We start from the raw sequence: 21,259 nt of genomic DNA, 5'->3' as shown, positions 1-21,259 counted from the left end.
ATACGTTGACCTTGTAGGCATTGTTTGCCCAGTTTTTTTGGACGCAGCCACTGAAGCACAGTTGCCAGAAAAAATATGCCATATAAATGCTGAAAATAGTAATTTTTCGCCATACGTTGACCTTGTAGACATTGTTTGCCCAGTTTTTTTGGACGCAGCCACTGAAGCACAGTTGCCAGAAAAATTATGCCATATAAATGCTGAAAATATAAATTTTTTTGGTTGCAGCCACTGAAGCACAGAGGCCAGAAAAATTATGCCATATAAATGCAGAAAATATGCATTTTTTTGGTCGCAGCCACTGAAGCACAGTTGCCAGAATAATTATGCCATATAAATGCTGAAAATATAAATTTTTTTGGTTGCAGCCACTGAAGCACAGAGGCCAGAAAAATTATGCCATATAAATGCAGAAAATATGCATTTTTTTGGTCGCAGCCACTGAAGCACAGTTGCCAGAAAAAATATGCCATATAAATGCTGAAAATAGTCATTTTTTGCCATATACGTTGAGTCAACGTATGGCAAAAAATTACTATTTTCAGCATTTATATGGCATATTTTTTCTGGCCTCTGTGCTTCAGTGGCTGCGGCCAAAAAAACTGGGCAAACAATGCCTACAAGGTCAACGTCGTTGACCTTGTAGGCATTGTTTGCCCAGTTTTTTTGGCCGCAGCCACTGAAGCACAGAGGCCAGAAAAAATATGCCATATAAATGCTGAAAATAGTAATTTTTTTGGTCGCAGCCACTGAAGCACAGTTGCCAGAAAAATTATGCCATATAAATGCTGAAAATATAAATTTTTTTGGTTGCAGCCACTGAAGCACAGAGGCCAGAAAAATTATGCCATATAAATGCTGAAAATATAAATTTTTTTGGTTGCAGCCACTGAAGCACAGAGGCCAGAAAAATTATGCCATATAAATGCAGAAAATATGCATTTTTTTGGTCGCAGCCACTGAAGCACAGTTGCCAGAAAAATTATGCCATATAAATGCAGAAAATATGCATTTTTTTGGACGCAGCCACTGAAGCACAGTTGCCAGAAAAAATATGCCATATAAATGCTGAAAATAGTCATTTTTTGCCATACGTTGACCTTGTAGACATTGTTTGCCCAGTTTTTTTGGTTGCAGCCACTGAAGCACAGAGGCCAGAAAAAATTAAACCAGTAGGGTTTGCACCCTAGTTTGTAACGGTGGCGGAGGGAGGAGGAGGACGCTAAAGGACAGCTGTGTGTGGAGTCATGAGGCTTGAAGAGAAGGACAGCTGCATAGAAGTCAGAACAAGTCTTCCGGCGTGCAGTAACCCTCCGAGATCCACCCCTCATTCATTTTAATAAAGGTCAGGTAATCGACACTTTTGTGACCTAGGCGAGTTCTCTTCTCAGTTACAATCCCTCCTGCTGCACTGAAGGTCCTTTCTGAGAGCACACTTGAGGCTGGGCAAGACAAGAGGTTCATGGCAAATTGTGACAGCTCTGGCCACAGATCAAGCCTGCGCACCCAGTAGTCCAGGGGTTCATCGCTCCTCAGAGTGTCGATATCTGCAGTTAATGCCAGGTAGTCCGCTACCTGCCGGTCGAGGCGTTCTTTGAGGGTGGATCCAGAAGGGTTGTGGCGCTGCCTTGGACAGAAAAACATTTGCATGTCTGACGTTACAGACTGGCCAAAGGGCTTTGTCCTTGCAGGTGTGCTCGTGGCAGGATTACTGGCACCTCTGCCCCTGGAATGTTGATGAGTTCCTGAAGTGACATCACCCTTAAAAGCATTGTACAACATGTTTTGCAGGCTGGTTTGTAAATGCCGCATCTTTTCGGACTTGTGGTATGTTGGTAACATTTCTGACACTTTATGCTTGTACCGAGGGTCTAGTAGCGTTGCGACCCAGTACAGGTCCTTCTCCTTAAGCCTCTTGATACGGGGGTCCTTCAACAGGCATGACAGCATGAAAGACCCCATTCTCACAAGGTTGGATGCAGAGCTATCCATCTCCGCTTCCTCATTATCAAGGACTGCATCATCCACGGTCTCCTCCCCCCAGCCACGTACAAGACCAGGGGTCCCCAAAAGGTCACCACTAGCCCCCTGGGAAGCCTGCTCCTGTTGGTCCTCCTCCTCCTCCTCCACAAAGCCACCTTCCTCCTCTGACTCCACTTCTGGCACCTCTCCCTGCGTTGCAGCAGGTGCCTGGGTTCGTTCTGGTGATTCCGACCAGAAATCGTGCGCTTCCAGCTCCTCGTCACGCTGGTCTACAGCCTCATCTGTCACTCGTCGCACGGCACGCTCCAGGAAGAAAGCGAAGGGTATTAGGTCGCTGATGGTGCCTTCGGTGCGACTGACCATATTTGTCACCTCTTCAAAAGGTCGCATGAGCCTGCAGGCATCGCGCATAAGCACCCAGTAACGGGGGAAAAAAATCCCCAGCTGTGCAGATCCAGTCCTACCACCCAGTTCAAAAAGGTACTCGTTGACGGCCCTTTGTTGTTGCAGCAGACGTTCCAACATAAGGAGCGTTGAATTCCAGCGAGTCTGGCTGTCAGAAATCAAACGCCTGACTGGCATGTTGTAGCGCTGCTGAATGTCAGCAAGGCGTGCCATGGCTGTGTAGGAACGTCTGAAATGGGCCGACACCTTTCTGGACTGGGTGAGAACGTCCTGGAATCCTGGGTACTTGGAGACAAAACGTTGGACTATTAAATTTAACACATGTGCCATGCAGGGCACATGTGTTAAATTGCCTAGTCTCAACGCTGCCAACAGATTGCTTCCATTGTCACACACCACTTTTCCGATCTGCAGTTGGTGTGGGGTCAGCCACCGATCGGCCTGTGACTGCAGAGATGACAGGAGTACAGATCCGGTATGGTTTTTGCTTTCCAGGCACGTCATCCCCAAGACAGCGTGACAACGGCGTACCTGGCACGTCGAATAGCCTAGGGGGAGCTGGGGGTGCACAGGTGTGGAGGAGGAGAAGGAGGACCCAGCAGCAGAGTAAGAAGAAGAAGAAGACGAGGTAGAGAGCGATGGAGGAGTAGAGGTGGTGGCAGAACCGCGTGCAATCCGTGGCGGTGACACCAACTCCACTGTTGTTGTTGAGCTACCCATTCCCTGCTTCCCAGCCATTACCAAGTTCACCCAGTGGGCAGTGTAGGTGACATACCTGCCCTGACCATGCTTGGAGGACCATGCGTCAGTAGTCATATGGACCTTTGGCCCAACACTAAGTGACAGAGATGCGGTAACTTGGCTCTGCACATGTTGGTACAGGTGTGGTATTCCCTTTTTAGAAAAAAAATTGCGGCTGGGTACCTTCCACTGCGGTGTCCCAATTGCTACAAATTTGCGGAAGGCCTCAGAGTCCACCAGCTGGTATGGTAAAAGCTGGCGGGCTAAGAGTGCAGACAAGCCAGCTGTCAGACGCCGGGCAAGGGGGTGACAGTCAGACATTGGCTTCTTACGCTCAAACATGGCCTTCACAGAAACTTGGCTGGTGGCAGATGACTGGGAATGGGAACAGGTGGTCAAGGTGGAAGGCGGAGTGGAGGGTGGTTCAGACGGGTCAAGGAGAGCAGAGGTAGAGCAGTAAGATGCTGGACCAGAAGGAGTGTGGCTTTTAGTTTGCCTGTTGCCTTTGAGGTGTTGCTCCCAAAGTGCTTTGTGCTTGCCGCTCATGTGCCTTCGCATAGAAGTTGTACCTATGTGGCTGTTGGGCTTACCAAGGCTCAGTTTCTGACTGCACTCATTGCAAATTACAATGCTTTTGTCAGAGGCACACACATTAAAAAAATCCCACACTGCTGACTTTTTGGAAGTGTGCGATCTGGCGGTAACAGTAGAAGTTGGCGGAGTTGGCGGTATTGGCGGCAATGGCGGGTGCGTTGGCCGGCTGAACACAGGTGCCGATACATGTTGTTGCCCTGCTGATCCCTGCGGGCTGTCCTCCCTGCTTCTTCTAAGTCTTATTCTCCTACTGCCTCTCTGACTCTCCGTCTCTCCATCTGAACTACCCTCCTCTTGCTCTCTTCTACTAGGCACCCACAAAACATCAATCTCCTCATCATCATTCTCCTCAGATGCATCAATTTCTTCTGACACATCACAGAAGGAAGCAGCAGCGGGGACCTCCTCCTCATCACTCATTATGTCCATCTCTATCGTGTTCTCTGCCAGAATTAAATCTGGTGTAAGGTCCTCATCTCCTTCATCTTCTTCTGGCAATAATGGTTGCGCATTACTCAGTTCAAGAAACTCATTGGAAAATAACTCCTCTGACCCCAGTGAAGAAGGGGCACCGGTGGTGGAGGAAGTGTTACGTGGGGTGGCCATAGCAGTGGAGGATGAGGAGGATGTTGTGGTAAAGTTAGAAACGGTAGAGGATGGGGTGTGCTGTGTAAGCCAGTCAACTACCTCTTCAGCATTTTGGGAGTTCAGGGTCATTGGCTTTTTAAAACTGGGAAATTTGCTAGGGCCACAGGATTGCATAGCAGCACGGCCCCTAGCACGGCCTCTGCGTGGCGGCCTGCCTTTGCCTGGCATTATTTTTAAAAAAAAACAACAACAACAAAAACTCAGTTGGTTTTTCTGGAAACGATAATACACACAGCTAGATGGCGGGTTGAAGAAAACACTGTGCAAATAATGCCTACAAAGTCAACGTATACACTACTACAGCGGTGGATACGGATTACGTAAAATATATGAATGCTGCTTGAAAAAAAGTAACTCAAGTGGTTTTTCTAGAGACGATAATATTATCAATATTTAGACAAAATGTGAACAAGGTCACACAGCTCGATGGCGGGTTGAAGAAAACAGTGTGCAAATAATGCCTACAAGGTCAACGTATACACTACTACAGCGGTGGATACGGATTACGTAAAATATATGAATGCTGCTTGAAAAAAAGTAACTCAAGTGGTTTTTCTAGAGACGATAATATTATCAATATTTAGACAAAATGTGAACAAGCTCACACAGCTCGATGGCGGGTTGAAGAAAACAGTGTGTAAATAATGCCTACAAGGTCAACGTATACACTACTACAGCGGTGGATACGGATTACGTAAAATATATGAATGCTGCTTGAAAAAAAGTAACTCAAGTGGTTTTTCTAGAGACGATAATATTATCAATATTTAGACAAAATGTGAACAAGCTCACACAGCTCGATGGCGGGTTGAAGAAAACACTGTGCAAATAATGCCTACAAGGTCAACGTATACACTACTACAGCGGTGGATACGGATTACGTAAAATATATGAATGCTGCTTGAAAAAAAGTAACTCAAGTGGTTTTTCTAGAGACGATAATATTATCAATATTTAGACAAAATGTGAACAAGCTCACACAGCTCGATGGCGGGTTGAAGAAAACAGTGTGCAAATAATGCCTACAAGGTCAACGTATACACTACTACAGCGGTGGATACGGATTACGTAAAATATATGAATGCTGCTTGAAAAAAAGTAACTCAAGTGGTTTTTCTAGAGACGATAATATTATCAATATTTAGACAAAATGTGAACAAGCTCACACAGCTCGATGGCGGGTTGAAGAAAACAGTGTGCAAATAATGCCTACAAGGTCAACGTATACACTACTACAGCGGTGGATACGGATTACGTAAAATATATGAATGCTGCTTGAAAAAAAGTAACTCAAGTGGTTTTTCTAGAGACGATAATATTATCAATATTTAGACAAAATGTGAACAAGCTCACACAGCTCGATGGCGGGTTGAAGAAAACAGTGTGCAAATAATGCCTACAAGGTCAACGTATACACTACTACAGCGGTGGATACGGATTACGTAAAATATATGAATGCTGCTTGAAAAAAAGTAACTCAAGTGGTTTTTCTAGAGACGATAATATTATCAATATTTAGACAAAATGTGAACAAGCTCACACAGCTCGATGGCGGGTTGAAGAAAACACTGTGCAAATAATGCCTACAAGGCCAACGTATACACTACTACAGCGGTGGATACGGATTACGTAAAATATATGAATGCTGCTTGAAAAAAGTGACTCCGGTGTTTTTTCTGGAGACGGTAATATTATGGATATTTAGACAGAATGGAAACAAGGTCACACAGCTCGATGGCGGGTTGAAGAAAACAGTGTGCAAATAATGCCTACAAGGCCAACGTATACACTACTACAGCGGTGGATACGGATTACGTAAAATATATGAATGCTGCTTGAAAAAAGTGACTCCGGTGTTTTTTCTGGAGACGGTAATATTATGGATATTTAGACAGAATGGGAACAAGGTCACACAGCTCGATGGCGGGTTGAAGAAAACAGTGTGCAAATAATGCCTACAAGGCCAACGTATACACTACTACAGCGGTGGATACGGATTACGTAAAATATATGAATGCTGCTTGAAAAAAGTGACTCCGGTGTTTTTTCTGGAGACGGTAATATTATGGATATTTAGACAGAATGGGAACAAGGTCACACAGCTCGATGGCGGGTTGAAGAAAACAGTGTGCAAATAATGCCTACAAGGCCAACGTATACACTACTACAGCGGTGGATACGGATTACGTAAAATATATTATGGCTGCTTGAAAAAAGTGACTCCGGTGTTTTTTCTGGAGACGGTAATATTATGGATATTTAGACAGAATGTGAACAAGGTCACACAGCTCGATGGCGGGTTGAAGAAAACAGTGTGCAAATAATGCCTACAGGGCAAATAATGCCTAAAAGGTCAACTTATACACTACTACAGCGGTAGTAAAATAAAAAAAAGTAAAATAAAAAAAAAATGAATATTAAAAAAAAAAAATTAAAGTTGGTGCTGCTGAACTACTAGGAGCAGCAGATTAGCACACCAGTCCCACTCCCCAACACTGCTAGACTAATAGCACTGGGCTCTTATAGTAGTAGTAGTAGTAGTAGTAGTAAAACAACAAAAAAATAAATAAAAGCAGTCCTTACAAGGACTACTGTTATTGCAGCAGTCAGCAGATGAGATCAGAAGCAGGACAGCTGCCCACTGCAGCTACATACAGAGCACTGCAGTAGAAGGTAGATTACTAGCCAGCAAAGCTACCTAAGCTTAAATGTCCCTCAAACCCCTGCAGACTTCTGTCCCTCCAATAACAGAGCAGTATCAAAACGATTACTAGCCAGCAAACTTTCAACTGTCCCTGAAATCACTAACAGGCAGCAGCTCTCTCCCTACACTATCTCTTCAGCACACACAGGCAGAGTGAAAAAACGCTGCAGGGCTTCGGTTTTTATAGGGAAGGGGAGTGGTCCAGGGGAGAGCTTCCTGATTGGCTGCCATGTACCTGCTGGTCTGGGGTGAGAGGGCAAAAAAAAGCGCCAACAATGGCGAACCCAAAATGGCGAACGTCGCGCGACGTTCGCGAACTTCCGGCGAGCGCGAACACCCGATGTTCGCGCGAACAAGTTCGCCGGCGAACAGTTCGCGACATCTCTAGTTAAGAGCTCAGTATTTTTATATTGGCTGTTATTAAAGTGGATGATCTGGAATCCAGGACTAAACTTTTCTCCATATTTAATCATGATGTAATGACACTTCAAGATGTTAGAAAGATAATTACACAGACTTTTAATACAATCTGGTGCAGCTGCAGTGGTATCCATATTTGAATCATAATTTGCTCATCTGAGGGCACAGCTAGTGATTAGTAAGATCAAGTAAATCTGGATGAACGAGCAAGGACCTTCTCCTCTAATGACCTTAGGTAAATCCAAAGATCTCAGTACAGATTATGAAAACGCTTTCTTGGGGAAGTGTTCAATTATAATTCAGAAAGCACAAGAGAAATGAGCCTTGTCAGTTACTATCTAAGAGGATATCATTCAAAATTACTTAATTAAGAAAGGTGAAAGGAGAATATACTTTTACATACATGTTGCTTAGTTAATACCATATTAAACATTGAGATTAGATAGACTACCTTAGAGTGCTAAAGTGTTCAGGATTTAGTAGACCCATTTTAACACTGGGTTACAAACATACAAAAAAGAACAAATTAATCAATGTGCATTCTCTAAGCTAATGTATGTATTTTGCAAATAAGCCACCATACCACGTCAAGGTAAACCCCATAGGGTGGTCCTAACTACAGTATTTACCTCTGGTCAAGTTTTTTCTGGGTTGGCACCTCCCTGCATGTCTCAGGTCTTCAAACCAAGTCATCAGCATAAATGGGCTTGATTCTCCCCCATGGCAGTAGCATTTTTTTAATGTGAGAGGTTGCCCAGACCAATACCAAAGTACTGATCTAACTGGGCTTGATCCTCTCCTATGCCACAGCATTTATTGGAGAGAAGTTGCCGTGATCTAAGGAATGGTTTCATAGACTTGTCCTTCCTCCCCACTTGCAGCTTTTAAAAGAGAGTGTTTGCCCAAACCAACACCCACTTTTTAAAGGCATAAGGCTACTATTAAAGAGACAGGTGTGAAACCTGAAAGTCTGGCCATTCTTCCTGCAGAGGAACTCTAGGAACTCTGCTAAAGTACACAAAAAGGGGAGTTGTGGGAGCACTCCAAGGCCAAATAAAAATAGAAAGAAAGTGCATCTGATCCAGCCAGGATAGTTACAAGCATACAAAAAGAAAAAACTGATCAATACACATCCCCTTTTATTTGACACTACTGGGTTGGAGGGCCATGCGAAAGAAACACACCAATATGGTTTTAATAGCTATGGCTGTGGAGTCAGCTTGGTATGTATGTTCTATTTTTCAAGAAGTTATTTCTTTAAACCTGTTAAATAGGTCAGAAGAAATAGTGAAAAAAGTGAAAAAGAAGAAACAAAATGAAAGTGAACTGGGGAAATGTACATTTAGCAGAGTATTAACATGTCAGAGGGTTTTCAACCCACTTTAATCCTTGTACAAATGCATGCACTTATGTGTTTGTGTTGGTGGATTAAAATATACTTTATAATAAATATATTTCCTCACTCCATAGCTATGGGTCCATTACAAAAACTTTAAATAGTCATCTACAAAGGATAGCATGTAGCATGCCTACATTGTATTTACAACCATACCTTCATTCCCCAGATGTTAAAGGCATAAGCACCTTTGAATCTACGATTTCTAATGTTTGAAAAGAGAAATAGCCATTAACCATCAAAACTGTTCTATCTAATTTTCTACTTCCAAAGACAGACTTAATTTTCAGCTTATATAAGTCCTTCTTATTTATGCTTGATCTTTCATGCATAGACCTGATATGAAAACACCTTCTCCTTGAAGCCTCTGACAGTTACCTTCTAAAATTTCTTTTAGCTTGCAACTGAGCTGCCTTTCCTTATAGGGCCTCCCTAGCAGTCTGACACTGGCGACAGAAGGTGTGCAGGGGATAATGTGTAGCCTGCGGGGGAGCCGAGGCCGAACCGGTGCCGCTAAGGGAGAAATGGGACGCAGTATCCCCGTCACACCCCCACTAGACCACCAGGGTGAGTTATTACAATGTGTGTGTATATGAGATGGTGATTATTTGTTTATTTTTTTAACTTAACTATGCAGCTATAGACAAATACAAGAGATCCTCTGCACTCAACCCATTATAAATATATTTAAGGCATTTTGTGCATTAAGCTACCAAAAAATGCTCTCCCCTTTAAAGAAAACAGGGATTGTTTGTCCATATATTGCAATATGACTACATCAAAGTTATCCCATGTATGATCTGATTCATTAAAAATTCTACTGCTTCATTATACATTTTGCACTAGGACTAATTTTTACATGAACTTACTTTGTTTCAAAGTTTAAACTACCAAACAAGGTTGCACTTTTATTCCCCACTGGGATCACCTTACTGTAGGTGGAAAGGGTGGGGAAAGTTGTGCTCACCAATAATTACTAAATACTATCAATATTAGTGATGAGCAAATCTGTTCCCTTCGCTTCTAAAACATTCACAAAAATGGTGTGCTTTAAGCTACCAAAAATGCCATCTTACATAAATTGCAATCTATGGACAAACAATCTCAATGTCTTGCTATATATTTTGATAATGTGTTGAGAGCAGAGGACTCTTGTATTTGTCTGTATGAAAGTTGTGGTCACAGCCTCATTGCACCCCCACTTAATGGTTTAGTAAAATTATTGGTGAGCACAACTCATCCTTGTTTGCCATAACTATTTAGCTATAGCTTAATGGAGGAAATATCATTTTGATGTCATAATGGCACAAATGGCTTTCATAAATAACAATGAACTCAGTCAACTCTTTTCAGCTGAATACTGAATCTTCCATGAAGGATGAAACCAACCTTATTCTGAACCAAATACTGATCTGCATATGTAAATTTGTGCAATCCCAGTGGAAAAAAAATGTGATCAAAGTTTGCAAAAAAATTGTCATTCACAATTCTAAAGTCACGTGATTTTAAGGATTTGTATTTGGTTTGGCCAGGCACTTGAATTCGGCTGAATCTGATTCCTGCTGAAAAAGGTTTGGATTTCACAGAACCTCAAACTGAATCTGGGATTTGGTTTATCTCTAGTCATAGATAAGGAAAAATATCTTAATGGCACAGATATCTTTCTGATGTCAACACAAATTCATTTGTCATAATGGCACAAATTGCATTTTGTTGCCATAATAGGAATATTATTGTGATGTCATCATGGCACAGATGAGGAACTGAACTCTCTATCCGCCTGTATGTCAGGCACACATCCCCTATTGCATTGCACATTTATTACTATTTAATATTTTATTTCCTATTGGGTTCCACTAAGGGGTGTCCCTTAAATGCATCACATCAGTGAAGGATTTCCAAGTTTGCCCAACTGGCAGTAGATAACTGGCCAATGTATGCTGAAATGTTTGTGCCATAAAAAGGTCTCATGATGAAATAGTATGTTCTAAACACAGTATTCATTTTGAAAATACATTTTTATGTTATTTGGTGTTCTATGGTGCAGTCCACAATTTTTAATAATCTTGTTTTTTTACTTTTTAGTTTCTTTGTGATTTTTTAAAAATGTTACTTTTTTGTCCATCATTCAACAGTTTCAAGTTTCAATAGGTCTGGTTGCTATGGTCTAATCAACCGTAGCAGCCACTGGCAAAATTTTGGTCCTTTTCAGACATGAAGCACATAAGGCTGTTGTTTTTTTTTTTTTAGATGCTTTCTCCCATTTGCCTCATGTATGCCCATATTGTGATTACTATGTGAACACTCCCATTAGAACCATTACTTTATTGTCAGCCTTATAGTTCACTGGCTTGAGGGCAGCTGCAGGTCTGTTGGGTTATGCTGTATAGAGCAGAAGTTCCACATGTGGAGTGAAACTGTCCATTTAGTGCAAAAGCTGCTCAGAAACCTGGGACAAATACATTGCAAAAGACAGCAAATGTTATTCACAAATGTAATAAAATTTGCAAAGAAAACAAATTTGCAAATACAAATTGATTCATATGTCGCAATGTAATGTTCTTCATTAGGCTTTTATTGCATTGTGAATTTTAATTGCATTTTGAGAACCTTTAACATCTGCTTGAAGGTGGTGTAAACATATGGAGCAAACATAACAACATTTTTATTATGAAGTTTTATTACATACACTGCATGCTATTGCAAATTATAACATTAACAATTGTTATCCTACTGCCGCATGATGGGCAAAGTGTTTGCAAAGGCAAAATTGTTCACTTTGCAAACATGTATTGTAATGCGAACAAATTGCAAACAATTTTTGCATTAGCGACCAATATTACATTCCCCCATATGTGTCTGCAAATGCAATTAGATATACAAAGTAAAATGAGCTAACGTTGGTGGAAAGATGGAGTTCTAGTAAAAAAGTGGCAATAATACAATTTTATAAATGTACATATTGCAGCACTAGGCATCATACACCTAAAAATATTATACCAGAATGATTTACTGGTATCAGATAAAAGCAATAATAACAGTAATACAAATACCCAGATGATGATTATAACGAGTGTTGTTTGTGTTATTCTGCTATTTACACTTTAACATCATGAAACATTGTACATCTTCTTATACTGTACACTGTAAACACAATAAACAGTACACAGTATAATCTAAGGAAATTTGAGCAATGTGAAATTTGCCATTTGTGCTAGGGTGATACTGCATATGTTACAACATATAAATTGGCATTTAATCTGTTGTTCAGTTGTGGGGAGTAATTTCTTTTAGCAAATCACTACTTTTGGGGTGGCTCATTACATTTCATTTTTACAAGCAAAAGGTGCATTTATATAATTCCAGGGCATGCACTGTGTAGCAACATACTTGTAGTGTCACAGCAAACATACACAAATGCTTCAGCAGAAATGTCATATAAAACCCAGTTTGTAAAATACATCAAGTCTAGAGTAAATGCTTTGGCTGGTGTTGGCTTTTATATGAATCTTTATCATTATAAAACTAGTATGTGTCAGACCAAAGTTGAAAGATTTGGTCTCTGACTTGGTTTCACATCAGACCTTGCCATCAAGGTTTCATTGCACCAAGCTCCTCCTGGCTCTCCCTAACTTGTGCTTTTGAATGACAAACTTCCTCCTGTATTGGAGCTTGCCAAAACCTCTAGGAATGAAATGCTCTGATGGCTTTCATACTAGTTAGAAAATGAGTCATGTGATTAGATCCTTAGTTCCACTGGTAGGACAAAACCTTACTCAGTGTGTGTTGACAATTGGAAAAAGTTAACCATGAGTGGCCCTTAATTAGAAGGGTATGAGGTAAGCCCTAGTTAAACAAGAGAAGTGGGGAGAATGGTGGAAGGCATATGGAGGGCAGAATGATTCAGGATAGATGGTTGGAGGAGGCCACTGGTGGGTGAAATTAAATTGAGAGTAGCCTGTGCTTGTCAATGGGTCAGATTGGGGTGTAGCTGAGGGACAGATGTTGAAGAGATGGCTCAGGTTAAAAAAGAGGGCATTGTTGAGTGGTAAATGAAGGGACTGGGATTGAGAGCGGTGGAGAGGCCATTATAGATGGTTGAAGGAGACCACTGGTGGGTGGAATAAAATGATAAGAAGTACAATGGGTTGTAAAGGTGCCAAATAAGGAATACCTTATAAAAAAAAACTAATTAACAAAAGGCTAGAACCTGTATGTTGCTCAATCTATAAGTGAATCTAGCATAATAATCAGAGCCTTCATTGAGGTGACTGGAAGGGTAAGTGATCTGCCAGTATAGGAAGTATAGGAAGTACGGTAGACTTAGGGTAAAGGAAAACACCTTTACTTGGAATTCTTGTATATTTGGGCCAGGATAAAATATTTGTAATGCTAATTTTCCATTTTCGGCATTATTAACTGTGTACTTTGCACATATAAATTTACATAAAATATATTAATTTCAATATAGCACTGTTTGCAGCCAATCCGATGTGAGAAGTGTGTAACAGGACCATTTTTCCATTCATTAAGCAAGGGCCCACCTAAGAGAAAGAGATCCATGTACAGTATGCTCTGCTGGATTTGTAATAATTAATGTATACTAATGACAATTGCAAACACAAGGACAACTTGAATGTGACCTTATTAACAGTTCTTCCCTTGATAATGTTTCATTTCTTTAGGATTTTCATGTATTTATTTGCATCCATACTGTGTTTTTAAAGCAGTCTCCAAAATATTTGTGAAAGTGGGAAAACAATAGTCCCAGAAAACTGATTTTTAGGGCTAATCAAAACTTTAAAATCTTCTGCATCTAACAATCCTAATGATCAGTTATTTTTCAATGTTAGTTCAAGGAGAAGACAACTTGTAAGAAGAGAGCCAATGTAACAGAAAATGTTATCTAGAGGAGGAAGAAATGCCCTAAGGGATTTTGAGGATCATACCAACTGTTGTAAGCTTAGAAAAGTGTTGTTGAAAGTTAATGACTGCAAACAAGTATATAAGAGAAGTACATTAACAACATTGTTTTCAGTAACTACAGTATAGTCCAATAAATAATTCACCAAAAGCATAGACACATAACGATGATCAATTCAAAGTGCATTAGAATGGAATTTTGTAGCGCCAACATTTTCTAAGATTGCCAAATTTCACAAGAAAAAACTAAATTCCTTACTGCATCTAGCATAATTGTTTGAGTGATTTTAAAAGCTCTTTTAGGTCATGATTTAGCACTTTTGGGGGGGTCGTTCTCATCATATTAGACATTTAGATGCTACCATTTGTTAGTTGGAGAGGAATGTGCATCATGACATTAGCAAGCTCTAGTCCACCAGCATTGTTTTTGGGTGAGGATATTTGAATCTTTTTTTACTTCTTATGGAAAAAAGCAACAAAACAAATGCAGAAATATATTGGCTCTTCAACAAAGAAAAAAAAGAAAAGATTTTTGAAATTGAATCCAAGTACATGGTAATTGCCATGATAAGTATGACATCTGCAAAGGCTATTTTGTGCTCTGATCCATGTTCACTTGCCTGCTTGTGTATAAATCAGAAATATAATAATGGTTTATTTTCATTATTACACGTTCTCTTCAGAATAATACTCTGTCAACCAGAATAACCATAAAGAGTGAAGACTTATTTTTCAACATTATTGAGCAATTATCAGAATTGTTTCCCCTTATTAGACTAATTTCTGTTTGCTAAGCATTTTAAAATGTATTTACTTTTTACTTGTCTTTTTCTATGAAATAAGTTCAGATGAGAAGCAATTTTATTTTTTTAAAAGCCTTTAGCGTTGTGTTTTTTTTCTTTTGAAGAATCGCAGCATGCTTGATTCATCAGTCACATTTCTGCTGTATTCCAGCAGTAAAGGTGTAATTTATCAAAGCAGTGGGTAATCTTGAAAGTGCTAAGGCAACATTATTTGTGCCATATTAGTATTGTTTCCATTCATCAAACACATATGTTGTGCAGTTCTGTAGCATCATTCTGTGAACTTTAAGATTTGCTTGTAATAGTGTGAGGAGGATGTGTTAAATAGACAAACTATAAATGGGATATTATGAACACAAAGCATTGCCTGTAGCTTTGTCTGTATATGTGAAAAGTTAAAGGGGCCTTAAGAAATAATTCATTTTTTTTATTGTGTTAGTCAAGCAAAATAAACTATATAAAATACTATATAAATTATTGAAGTCTTGTATCTTTTGGGCTTGGAATTCACAAACACAGCAGGTAGGTGCCACAGTTGGGGACCTGATGCTCATGAACAGGCCACTCAATTATAGACACTGACTAAGGAGGGCAGTAATATACTGGACTGTACCAGTACTGGATGGAAAGTAGCAAGGTAGTAGTAAAGTAGTAAAGCAGTTATCTGCCTGCCCTGCCTACTGAGGCATAGAGGTGGGAGAGGCAATATAGAGATTTGAAATACATTTATTAGTGGTATTGATGTTTTAATAAAAACAATTATTTGGTTTACATCTTTCATTTTAAAAGGATATCCAATTCTCTGGTGAACCCTTGATGTTCCTAACTGACACTGAAAATCTGCATAGAAAAACAGCATAATGATCAAACATACAAACATTTACTTTAATATATCTGAAGTACTAATGCTTGCTTCTCAGTCTTATTAGAACCCTCCCACTTAGGATGTGCAATGTTCACAGCTACAATATCTGGGTGGGTTGGGAGGCTAAGACTACAGGGTGTGTACAATAATGTAAAAAAAGTCCAATTCGCCATGTTCTTACCCACAATCCAACTTTTTAACCAGAATTCCAGTGTACTTGCATCCATGATGTTCAGGCATGCTTCAGTTGTGTGCAATTCCTGTGGTGCAACATTAAGCACTTATTGGTGCAACACAGCATTCTCTTCTGAGCTTGGAACAGTGGAGGTCATTTATCAACATTTAACTAATTTGCCAGTGGGCAGTAAACCTTAGCAACCAATCAAACTTTTCCATTCATTGTTCTACCTGCAGCTGGCTCAAAAAAAAGACAGTCACTAATTGGTTGCTATGGGTTACTGCCCATGGGCAAATTTCCCTAACATTGATAAATGAGCCTGACTGTGCCTTATATGCCAAATATCACATCACTATAGTGTAGTGCAATTCAAGACAATAACATTGTACAGTTCAGTGTGTAGTTCATTGGGCTGAATTATGTGATAATTTTAGGTCATAGCACTGTGCCTAGTTATTATAAATGAGCCCTTCTGACTCCAGAAATGTTGCGTGAACCACTAAAATCCCTTTTAACTGACACACTCATATTTCTACAAAAAACATGCATTGTTTAAAAATGTTCTTTCTAAAGATTATGCCACCTGCTGCAAATGTAAATTTGAGGATATGCAGGCAGTGTAGAGCATATTTGCTTTTGCAAAAGTTGGCCTATTAGCGCTATCCTGCATGGTAGAACTCAACAATGGAGATGTGGTGTGAATAATTGTCACAGTTTAACAGGGCTAGATTGTTGAAATGCCCATTTCACCTAACTTTGTCAGAAGCTTTGGTACCATGAGTAGGTTGGAGTTAATTGCTACTGCCACTAGGGCACATTAAGGTGCTTTGTGTTTCCCCCAATAAATGCTACTAGAGCTCATTACAAATGCATCTCTGTGTACTGCAAAGCAGTAGCTGTAACTCAAATCATCAACTTTTAGAAGCTAATTAATGGAAATCTTTTCAGCTGTGCAATGTTTATCCCTATTGCTAAAACAGATCAATATTTTGTTAGAGTCCTGTTGATAAGGTAGTTGCTGAATTGACAACAACACACCATTGGCATCCATCTAATAGTTGTCTTTAGCAACTGATGAGAAGATTTGAAGTTGCAGAAAACCTACGCATGAAAGCAAATTGTTTAATCTAGCTCTATTTTTATAGGGATTACTCTGTGTATCCTCTGTGCACATCTCTATAAATGAGAATTCTCTTTTGCATTTGTATATCAATACATATGTGACTGTTATAATGATTATATTATCTAAGCAGAAACATAAGTTTGCCTCTTCTCTAGGGAAAAAGAGCAGATCAGTCGCTTGCCATTAGGTGGAGCCATATCAACAGAAATACTTATGTCTAGGAAGAAAATTGACGATTAAAATAACTGATAGGTGCAGTTGCTATTTATAGTATGCTGGGATAAGGTCTGCTAGATTACAGAAAGTACTTTTAATTTAATCCTTGGATGCAAAAGAAATCTGTGACATAATACAGGGATTGAGCACATATGGAAATACCTATTTAATATCTAGTATATCTGGCCATATCTTATAACTCCCATGGAATGAATACACATATAATTATGTATATGCTATAATGGCAACAGACATTGTGGGTTGAAGACACTCATTGGCTTTTTCCATATGTAAACTGATCCAAATATAGAAAAATATAAAGGGTCACAGGTCACAGGGGTGTTGATTTAATATTGTAGGCATTTTAAGGGTTGTCATTTTGGGAGTTTAGCAACTTCTTTAAAGTGTTCATCTATCCCTGTCAGTAAGCTTTCCTATACAGTGTATGTGCTGTAAAGCAGTTTTAGTGTTGTGCAGAAACCATTCCTGTATTTATCTGTGTCTTTTTCACAAGACCTACTTTCCCATTTTTCATGGGATGGCATACAGGATGAAGGGAGGGTGTTCCCCCCTGAAAGGTTGAGTGTTTGGTGGCTAAATAAAAGGGGATACTCCTCGACTGCATTAACCAGATTGTGTGTGGATCCGTTTTCTATACATATACATTATTTCTTGGTAGCACAGTTTATTGCAATTACCATAAAGTGCTAGGAAAAAAAGAAAAAAATTCAAGCTGTTTTTCATCAATTTTGCAAAAGAGAAATACACACTTTTATAAATACGTCAAACAAATGAAGTGATCTCCAAAGTGGAGGGTTTCGTCACTGTGGTACAAGGCCCCTTCACTTGAAATATATATTAAACTAAATATTCCATGTAGATTTTTTTTAACTACCAGAGAGGCCTCTCTGCATGTTGAACAGTTGAACAGACTAAGTGAAATGTTCCATTTATTGGAATAGAAAATACTGAATCCCCAGAGTGCAAGTGATGAAAATAGAAAGATGCATTTTTTATTTCCTTTTACTCTTTAGAGAAAAGTATAACTTTTGAGACATGCTGAGCCAAATACACTGTACACTATACACTTATATAAATTGTTGAATTATGTCTTTCAGAAGTTGATGTGGAGTAAATTACCCTTCCGCTTTTTTTGGTGGTTAAATAAATAAGTGAATAAATAAGCTGTTATTTAAATAGACATAAAGGTTTTAAGTGCAAACATTCCATGTATTATAAACATTAGGGTTATCATGAAGTTCAGTATATGGCTATATAAAGGCATGATGCTGTGCAAAGCAAAATAATAAAACTACCTAAATATGAAAAAAACAATTCTGGTGTTTTTTTACAAGCTTACAATATCCCTTTCCCACAAAAGGAAATAAAACAATACATTGGTTTCAAATAGTCCTCTGTTATGTTAGCTGTTATCCTAAGGTACCAGTGGGCCCAGAGCAAAGATTTCATTGGTGGGCCCCTGCAGGCTTCCCTGCAGCAGGTAAACTTAAAAATAACAAATGGAAAGAAAAAAAAACTATTCACAAAATGGTGGTTCAGGAGATAAAGGTTTAAAGCAATCTGTATTTTGCACGTAATCTTCCCTTAGAGGCACTGGTGCCATTCTGTCTGTTGAATCCAACAACTTTCAGTACGGAAGGAGTGAGAATTTACACCCCTACAGCTGAAAGTCGCATCTGATTTCCGAGAGGAGGAATATGTTCTAAAAGAGGTGTACTGTATGTTTGTTTGTGTCAAACCCTGAACACACTAGAGAGAAAATAAACTCCTGTGTACACTAGAGAGAAAATAACATCAAGGACTGCAGTATACTAACCTATCTGTGCCTTGACTACATATGGGATACTCTAGGTAAACCATGTGGGACACTCTAGGTAATCCCTGCCAGTTTGTGGCATAACTGTTTAAAGATGGCAACAGGGCTGATTGCCAAATAAAATTATTTGGAAATTCTATCCCTGACCTCTAAGTTATCTTATGTAGGGGTTTTAGTGGGCGAGAAAGCCATTCCATACACATAGGGTAAAAAATCACTGTCCAGCTTTATTGAAAAAATTAAAACAACAAACAGGCATCCTTAGCAGATGTACTCCTACCGTATGACATGTTAGATCACCTGACGCATTTCATGCCCCCTTCTGGCACTTCATCAGAGGTGAGGTCACAGGATATCCTTTGCCTTATATACCTGTGTTCATTAAAAAAATCTCAGATATAAAACAAAGCAAACAAAAGAATATATGTTTTGTTTGTTACAAGTCATATAGGTCACAGCCAATATTATCATAATGTAATATAAAAGACATATTGGTTTTACACTTATTTAACAGCGGTGTTATTCATTCATAAATCATTACAAATGCACGTTTTTGGGTTGTTATACACACATTATGGCTGAAAAATGCATGTTACTTCCCAGTCATTGTTGATACCATGTGGATGCCTAGTCTTTAAAGTGAAAATCCAAAAGATTTCCCTTTGGTCAATTATTTTCTTAATATCACCTCCACGTGGTCCCAATTTGACATGTTCTATGCCCTGAAATTTAATATGTAAAAAATCACCCCCATGTCTGCACATGATATGTTTACCAATAGCAGATGTGCGCTTATTTGAAAAATTTGTTTCTTCCAATTTGTCCAGATCAATGGGTATTAGATGTTCCCTTGCCCTCTCTTTCAGTGACCTGTACGTTCTGCCCACATATTGAGCACCACAACTACAGGTCACTAGGTAAATAAGACCCCTTGAATCGCAGTTTATATAACTTTTTATGGGATACGTCTCTCCTGATGTGGTGCTCTTAAAGAAATTTTGAACTAGTATGTGTTTACACACTTTACATCTATTTTTTCCACATTTGAACGATCCTTGTTTCACTAACCAATTTTTGTTTATTTCCATCTGTCTATTCTTAGGTGGATACAGACTAGGTGACAAGTCATTTGAAATGGTCCTGCTCTTTTTAAATACATACTTCAGACCTCCCAGCACTCCTCTATCTAGCAAGGGATCTACCTTCAATACATCCAATCTTTTGTCTATAATTCTCCTTATTTGGTCGGCCTGGTTGTTGTACTTAGTAATAAAATATATATTAGATCCATTAAGTTTTTTGTTGTTCCCATTTTTGTTTTTAAATGTTCTACTCTTGTTGTTTTGGTATTTAACTGGGTACAAGAGTTCTTCCCTGGAGGTACTGACTGCTCTTTCATAAGCTTTCTTTATTTCTTTCTTTTTTTTGCCCCCATAGCGGTGCCACGTCTTATAGCGGTGCCACGTCTCCAGAGACGTGGCACCGCTATGGGGGCAAAATTTGCCCCAACCTATGCCAACCTTGTCATGGGTTGGTGGGAGCGGTGCCGCGTCTATGGATGTGGGAACCCCTACAGACATAGAATCATTACTTATCACCGTTTTATAGATGATTTAATATTTATTTGGGGTGGCACCCAAGAAGAGAGTATCACATTTTTTGAATATTGCAACCAGAATGAATACAATTTACGTTTTACCCATACAACTCATAACAAAGTGATAGACTTTTTAGACATCAAGTTGGAAGGAATGGAGACTGGTGAAATACGTTGTGACCTCTATTTAAAACCAATAGCTAGGAACACTTTATTAAGAGCTGATAGCTGCCATCCTCATCCTGTTTTGGGGGGAATCCCGGTGGGCCAATTTTTGCGACTTAGACGCATATGTACCACATGGGACGCCTTCAATAAACAGGCGATGATACTCTGGGACAAATTGGTCGAGAGAAAGTATGATGTACTGTAATAAAGAAAGCTTATGAAAGAGCAGTCAGAACCTCCAGGGAAGAACTCTTGTACCCAGTTAAATACCAAAACAACAAGAGTAGAACATTTAAAAACAAAAATGGGAACAACAAAAAACTTAATGGATCTAATATATATTTTATTACTAAGTACAGCAACCAGGCCGACCAAATAAGGAGAATTATAGACAAAAAATTGGATGTATTGAAGGTAGATCCCTTGCTAGATAGAGGAGTGCTGGGAGGTCTGAAGTATGTATTTAAAAAGAGCAGGACCATTTCAAATGACTTGTCACCTAGTCTGTATCAACCTAAGAATAGACAGATGGAAATAAACAAAAATTGGTTAGTGAAACAAGGATCGTTCAAATGTGGAAAAAATAGATGTAAAGTGTGTAAACACATACTAGTTCAAAATTTCTTTAAGAGCACCAAATCAGGAGAGACGTATCCCA

The sequence above is a fragment of the Xenopus laevis genome, chromosome 2S, assembly GCF_017654675.1.
Source record: "Xenopus laevis strain J_2021 chromosome 2S, Xenopus_laevis_v10.1, whole genome shotgun sequence".
Lineage (NCBI taxonomy): Eukaryota > Metazoa > Chordata > Amphibia > Anura > Pipidae > Xenopus > Xenopus laevis.
Note: the sequence above shows the minus strand (reverse complement) of the source record.